General features: G+C 37.0%; 1 long non-coding RNA gene across 2 annotated transcripts in view; it reads left to right on the top strand.

Annotated features, from left to right (window-relative positions):
* LOC118767459 overlaps positions 1-6,339 on the top strand; it is a 484,636-nt gene extending 478,297 nt beyond the window's left edge. For both annotated transcript variants that reach the window (XR_005003389.1, XR_005003390.1), the window contains exon 4: positions 6,222-6,339. This is a non-coding gene — a long non-coding RNA (uncharacterized LOC118767459). The remainder of the gene's footprint in view (positions 1-6,221) is intronic.
* The last annotated feature ends 1,550 nt before the right edge of the window (positions 6,340-7,889 follow it).

The raw sequence follows: 7,889 nt of genomic DNA, 5'->3' as shown, positions 1-7,889 counted from the left end.
CTGGTGTAGATATAATCGACTTAATACCTATGTCTGTCCATGTCTGTCCCCTCTATGTTTAGCCCCTTGTGGGTAATAAAGAAATAAGTACTATGCGTAGCTTAAATACCGAGACTGAAAAGCAGGGGCGAAATTATGCCTACCTAATCTACAAAAAAAAATTTGATATTTTGCATTTTATGCATAGTAATCAGAGTAACCTTCATGATTTTATTGAATTAGGAGCATTTGTTAAAAACTGTCCGACGAACGGGAACGTGAAACTCTGAGTAACAGCTTTTGTTATATTTCTGCTGCTTGTAAATAAAGCATATTACTCTACCTCTGGTATTTGAGTACTCTTTTTTCCAACTTGTATCACATTTATGTGCTTACTCCGGTATATATATATATAATTTTGACTGATATATATATATATATATTTAATTGAAGTAGTATTAGTACCGAGAGGCATATATTTTGCTATGAGAGGAAGATGTTGCTATCGAACTATTTTACTCGAGGTAGGCACTGTCTATCTTGTATATCTAGGCGGCACGTCCCCGATTGATAGAGTTATATTATCGGATGAAGTGCCCTGCAGTGTTTATTGCGAATTTTTAACTTATGAATTCAATTCTCCTCTATGTAAGTTTTTATTCCCAGAGCGGGTGATGTGAGTGTTTATTGAGCGAAAACACCTAAAGCTCCACGAGGCTCCGGCAGTGGGTAGTGGGGAACCCTGCTGTACTCTTTCTCCACAACTTTCTTTCACCCTTTCTTCCTGTTTCTGTTGTGCCCGTATTTCAAAGGGCCAGCCTTGTCGCACGCTGTGCCACGCTAAATCTCCCAGAGAACTACGTTAAGGGTACACCTGTCTATGGAGTGCGCAGCCACTTGCACGTTAATTTCACGAGCGGGCTCTTCCGTTGAGCAGATCAGCTGGAACCCTCGTCGTCGTAACCGCCGGAGTGCCACTTCCCATCTAGCTGATGAGAAAAGAAAAATCGGTTCATATGAAGAGATTCGTTTATATAAGGAATATTTCGATACTGACTTTGGTCGGATTTGATTCAAGAATGCGGCGAAAAGAAGGCTATCTTCTTTTTTTTTAATTCAGTACTCGCTCATTTCCGATGGACGAGAATTTATGGAATCACTCATGTTTAATAGAAGATAAAAACCAAATCTCTCTTCACTCATTCGCTAACAACTTATAATAGGATACACTGAATTATGAAAAAGCGACCAAAAGAGATATGGTCACGTCTCAAACGCCACATATTGCGCATGGTAGACCAAAGTTTAAGAAATACTATGAGCACCTGCATCATTTAAATTAGATGATTATGTTTCAAAAAGAGCAGTTTAGGTTAAAACGAAACCAATAATTAGTCGATTATTATGGTATTCATGTCAAAGTTCAAAATATAAATCTGTAAAATAATTTATATTGCAAACAAATTCTGCAAACAATTAAGAATAATTAACATAAAACGTATGTCTCATTCTTTGTAATTAATATGGTTATTCATGAAATATTTAATAAAGAGAATTAATGAGTGTATTTTATGATGATTATATATTTAGCAAAAATTGTGAAAGCATTCACTACTTTTAATTTGTGTGTACGAGAAAGAGAAAATTGTGAGCTCACACTTATTTTTTGCACGAGATTGTTCAGTGTAAATGTTTATGAAAGTAGTTTAAATTGTTGATTACTTTTGCTACGGGCATTGGTTGGGTAATTGGCTATAAATGATAAGAGGCAGGCAAAGAAACTGGGTCACAGATGCTAGGATCTGTCTTCTGATTTGCAGAGATAGATTTAAATTATTTTCATTTTTAATCTTATCTGAAGGAAGATATGTTCTTTAATTTATTTAGCAGATTATTGTTTTACTGTGTTCCCCACATATGCGTTCAGGTGAGACCACTTTAGTAATGGAAAGCAATTAGTTGACACATTACGAACCTAAGGTATGTTAAATTCATACTAAAAAATGGAGTGAAATCAAACAATAGAAGCGCTTCTTTGTAGAATTTTATATTACACTTCACACCACTCAACAAGCTATTAGTTTTCAATGTCAGAACACTTCCATCTACGTAATCGCTCAATATGCTAGAGGTAGTAGACTTCTCTTCTTGAATGTATCTCCTACTATGTGTAATTTGGAAAGGAAATGGCATAGTTTAGTCCTGGACATACGCCTAAACTGATGGGGTGGTCACAATTCAGTTCCAAAGTCATAAGTCTGCTTAATTAAGGTTGACCAGGGATCAAGCAAAAGACACGTAGTACACCAGATGACACATGCACACATATGCATATATATTTCTTTATTGTCCACAAGGGGCTAAACATAGAGGGAACAAACAAGGACAGACATAGGGATTAAGTCGATTACATCGACCCCAGTGTGTAACTGGTACTTAATTTATCGACCCCGGGAGGATGAAAGGCAAAGTCAACCTCGGCGGAATTTGAACTCAGAACGTAACGGCAAACGAAACAGGGCTACGCATTTCGCCTGGGGTGCTAACGTGTTCGCCAGCTCGCCGCCCTAGGCATATGTCCGCCAGCTCGCCGCCACATATACATATATCGCATCGGTTCCAAAGAGGTTTATAATGGCTTCTAGTTTAAGCACAAGGAAAACCAATTTTGAGGAAAGCTGGCCAATCGATGCCCTTGATCCTAACACATCAATGAGACTTTATTTTATATATTCGGTAAAAGGAAGGCAAAGTTGATGTGCGCAGGATTTGAACAAATTAATAAGTTGGTATCAAATAACTATTAAAATATCTATGCCGTTATCTGAATACATCAACTGATTATCAAAAATCTGTTTGGAAAGTAATTCCAACGTCAATAAATACTAAGAGTAAACTGCATTATAAGCGTGTTTGTCAGTGGTACTTCATAAACGTCACTAGTGTATAAGGCATTTTGTTTTAAACCACTCTTAAATATTTGGCACCTCACCTGTATCTAAGGGTATCTAAGGGGTATTTCACTGGAGAGAATAAACCCATATCTGCTAGCGTATTTGCACAGTATCATGCCCATGCTATCCTGCATCTTTGAAATCAAGGTTTTAGGCATCATACCGATGCAACTCTAGTTATAAGACAGTAACTAGAGTTGCCTCAGCTGAGACAATTTGCTGTGTAACTTATGTTAATTTTTATACATGTGTTACGTATTCATATTAAACGACTTCAGCACATTGTTCGGTTGAATTCGAACGAATTACTTTCCAACTGAGTTGCTGAACACTCAATCATATCAACATTAGATTACAATCTAATTTGGTATTAAGAAAAATGATGTTTTATATATTTTTACAGCTCACTTGGTAACTTTCTTAAAATATGATATCTTCTGTATCCAATTTGTTTGTTTTTTTTCTTCTTTTTTTTGCAAATAAAAGTGTAAGATTAAGATGTTTCCCTTGAACCAAAGTTTCAACATTGATCATTATTACATTTCGTTCTCGTAGATCTCAAAAACAAAATCTAGTCAAAGCAAAAGGGGAGAATTTAAATGCTATCTAGCAGAAGAAAACACACACATAAAAATAAAAAATGAAGAATAATTTATCTTTGCTAAAATAGCAGCTGTAAACCTTTGATGAATTTATCAAAGCTTTTCGAAAAAATTAAAAAGGAAAAGTACCATAATTATCGACGATTTATCGAGTGGCGAAAAGTAGTTAGAATAAAATAATTATTTTACATAAAATAGTAGAGAATAAAAATAAACTTCTTTGCATTTGTGATACATTGATTCTGAACTTGTTAGATTTCGTGGAATGTAGGAAATTAAGTTGTAAACAAGAGGAGAAAAATTCGAAATATCTATCTTAGTAAAATGTTGTGTATTGTTTTTTGCATTTTCGATAAGTTGATTACATCAACACCAGTGTTCAGCTGGTATTTATTTCATCGACCCCCGAGGAAAAGCAAAGTCGACCCCGGTGTAATTTGGATTTAAAACGTAAAAATGGGCCTAAAAAGGCCTCTAAGCATTTTCTCGGTGTGTTAATGATTCTGTCAGTTCGTTTGCAACCTTCGAATAAGGAAATATTTATTTCATTAATGCCCACGGTGGGGATAAACATAGAGGTTACAAAAAAGGATAGACAAAGGGATTAAGTCGATTGCATCGACCCCAGTTCGTAACTGGAACTTATTTAAATGACTCTGAAAGAATAAAAGGCAAAGTCGACCACGGTGGAATTTGAACTCAGAACATAACGGCAGACGAAATATCGGTAAGCATTTCGACTGGCGTGCAAACGACTCTGCCAGCGCGCCGCCTAAGACTAAGGAATCTTGAGATCTCAATGTTTATTACTAAAAGAAATTTCCCTAATAAAAAATCTCGCGAAATGTCCATTTCCGAAATTTTTCCTCTTCAGACTGGCAGATTCATGATTTTAGTAAAATATTTTGATAAAGTTTTGCACGTCTTTTGTTCGCAAGTTTTTTCAAAATAATTCATTCAGTTAAACGCTGATAAAATGGAAAAACTTTTCCAATATATATATTTTTTTTATGCATTCAAATTATTACTCTTATAAACGCCCCTTTATAGAATGATTATTGACTGATATAAGTATTTATGCTACGTAACACAATTTTCTTCCTCGTTATTCAATATTGCTTGATAATTGCTTACGATGTAAAAGTACTGAAACTGGCTATTTCCCTTTCAATCTTTGCTTTTGTGACTTGGATAAGGATATTCTGAGTTTTAACTCATTCCCATGTATGAATGGACGAATTTACACATGTTTCCCTTCCTTCAATTCAGTAAAAACAAAACAACACAAAAGAACAGAGGAAGTGAAATTAATATGCACATGAATTATAGGCGCAGGAGTGGCTGTGTGGTAAGTAGCTTGCTTATGAACTACATGGTTCCGGGTTCAGTCCCACTGCGTGGCACCTTGGGCAAATGTCTTCTACTATAGCCTCGGGCCGACCAAAGCCTTGTGAGTGGATTTGGTAGACGGAAACTGAAAGAATCCTGTCGTATGTACGTATATATATATATATATATATATATATATATATATATATGTATGTGTGTGTGTTTGTGTGTCTGTGTTTGTCCCCCTAGCATTGCTTGACAACCGATGCTGGTGTGTTTACGTCCCCGTCACTAGCGGTTCGGCAAAAAGAAACCGATAGAATAAGTACTGGGCTTACAAAGAATAAGTCCCGGGGTCGATTTGCTCGACTAAAGGCGGTGCTCCAGCATGGCCGCAGTCAAATGACTGAAACAAGTAAAAGTAAAAGTAAAGTTATATAAACTGAACTCAAATGACAGAAGTGAATAATTTGAGATTTACCATTGCAATGTAATACTCTCATAGGTAGCCACGTTCAAAGTCCAGTATATCTTCGTATATATGTTCCTTCTCGAGCCATGCCAGGCTCACGAGGGCCGGTTTCCAGGTTTCAGTGGCGCAGACATTCCCCACCTGGACGGGACGCCAGTCCATCGCAAGATTACTCATTTTTGCCGGCTGAGTGGACTGGAGCAACGTGAAATGAAGTGTTTTGCTCAACAACACAACGCATCGCCCAGTCCAGGAATGGAAACCACAACCCTAGGATCATGAGTTCAACACCCTAACCACTAAGCCATGCGCCTCCACATCTTCGTATATATCTTCGAAAAAATGTTCCCAGTGCCATGCTTCCTACGCCTCCATGGATTCCTTGAATTTACGATGAACGTAAAGGTTCTACATATTCAGTGACCTCATACCACCCAATTCTCTGTAACTCTTCACCATAATTTCAACTAGTGATTGTGACATTAAACCTTGAAGTTGCTTTCTCCTTTCCGCTAACTATTTTGAGGAATTCCGTGAGCTCTAGGAAGTGTGACAAAGAGAATTGCCTCAGATTACTTAGGTAACAAATCCTGAACACTATAGACGTATTAGCAACCGACATTACAAATTATTTCATAAAACCTGACTGCATGTGCAGTAGTGGAAGCAACAAATTTCAGAGCTTCCAAAATAGTCCACAGTTGACGTAAGTCCTATACAAAGAAAACAATGGATAGAGTTCCTGCTATCTCAAAGCTAAAGGTAGTAAGAAAAGTTATTCAAACTGCTTTTGATACAACTAGAATAATCCAGTTTGAAGTTTGCATTAAGCTACATCAAGTATCAGGACTTCTAACACTTATCCCTGCTGCATTCTTTTTTCAGGTGTACGGCGTGAGGAACCAACAAAAGAAACCGTTACATTTTCCGGCCATGTCACTCCAGGATGAGTTATCAGTAAAGAGGCGTCACCCATGAGCATTACAGGTCATTCTTTTTGTGTTACAGGTCTTTCTTATTGATTTATTTCAGTTCGACGGAAGCATAGCCGATCTTGTCATGTGAAAAGCTCAGGTGTCGCTCCGTCTAATTTGCGAGGTCCATACTTTTGTCAAAAGAGTTCCACCGATCCGGCATATAAATTTGTGACGTCTTGTTGGTTTGAATATTATCATGGCTTTATTTTCTTTTTACCTGTACCTCTGAAATTAAAATGTGCACCTAAAATGTGTTCGTCCTGTTCTGATTTGCTACTTTCGTTTGAAGAAAGTTCCTCTATCTCGTCCTTTCCAGCAGAACGTGTTCAAGGAACTTTGAACTGTGTAACACCGTGATTATCGATAATGGATATCCGGGCACAAAAGAGCAGATACCAATACAACATTTTGGGCGGCACTATACAGAAGGGCCAATTGTTTCAGTGTTCCATGGATTATTGCGCTACAATCTTCAAGGCTTTCTTTCTCCATCGTTACATCCTTCAAAAGTGCAAAACCAAATTTTTATGAAGATAATATAAATCTCGTTTACCGAGATTAATATGTCAGGGGTACTCCTTCATTTTTCAAATATGATATATTTTTCTATAATATTAGAACTTTTAAAACGATATTTTAAAATTTAAAAACAAACATTATGATAATTTTTTTTATAATAAAACAATCTCCTCTTCACACAAATAAAATTTGTAAATATTAACTATCGAAGTTTTACTTTTTCAGTGCTTGCAACGGGGAATCAAAAGTACTCGATATATTGTTCCAACAAAACATGTTCGCTGTTTTATTGATACATTGACTATAGACATAGCAAAATGAACATATAACTTGCTTGTAACCTCTTAACTCTCATTTATACAAATAGTCCTATCCATTAAGAAAAAAACTGAAGTCGTGAGCTTAGGGTCCTTGTGCTTATGTTATTAATTATAGTAATGAGTGGAGGCGCAATGGCCCAGTGGTTAGGGCAGCGGACTCGCGGTCATAGGATCGCGGTTTCGATTCCCAGACCGGGCGTTGTGAGTGTTTATTGAGCGAAAACACCTAAAGCTCCACGAGGCTCCGGCAGGGGGGGCGTGATCCCTGCTGTACTCTTTCACCACAACTTTCTCTTACTTCCTGTTTCTGTTGTACCTGTATTTCAAAGGGCCGGCCTTGTCACTCTCTGTGTCACGCTGAATATCCCCGAGAACTACGTTAAGGGTACACGTGTCTGTGGAGTGCTCAGCCACTTACACGTTAATTTCACGAGCAAGCTGTTCCGTTGATTCGGATCAACCGGAACCCTCGTCGTCGTAACCGACGGAGTGCTTCCATTATAGTAATGAAAAGTTCCAGAAAAACTTTGAATGTTAGAGAACATTTTTGAAAGTCTAAACAAATTTTCTATTATGTAATTTATTCAGAAAACACTGTCTGGAATGTTCAGAAATATAGGTAACTTTCAAAATAACAATAACAGAGTCACAAAAGCAAAGTATGAAAAAAATCATTTCACATTTATTATATGTTTTAGGTATGGGCAATAAACAAGTTACACAAATATAGTGTCCAA

The sequence above is a fragment of the Octopus sinensis genome, linkage group LG2, assembly GCF_006345805.1.
Source record: "Octopus sinensis linkage group LG2, ASM634580v1, whole genome shotgun sequence".
Classification (NCBI taxonomy): Eukaryota; Metazoa; Mollusca; class Cephalopoda; order Octopoda; family Octopodidae; genus Octopus; species Octopus sinensis.
The sequence above is the reverse complement of the archived record's forward strand: the minus strand, read 5'-3'. Positions and strand labels throughout refer to the sequence as shown.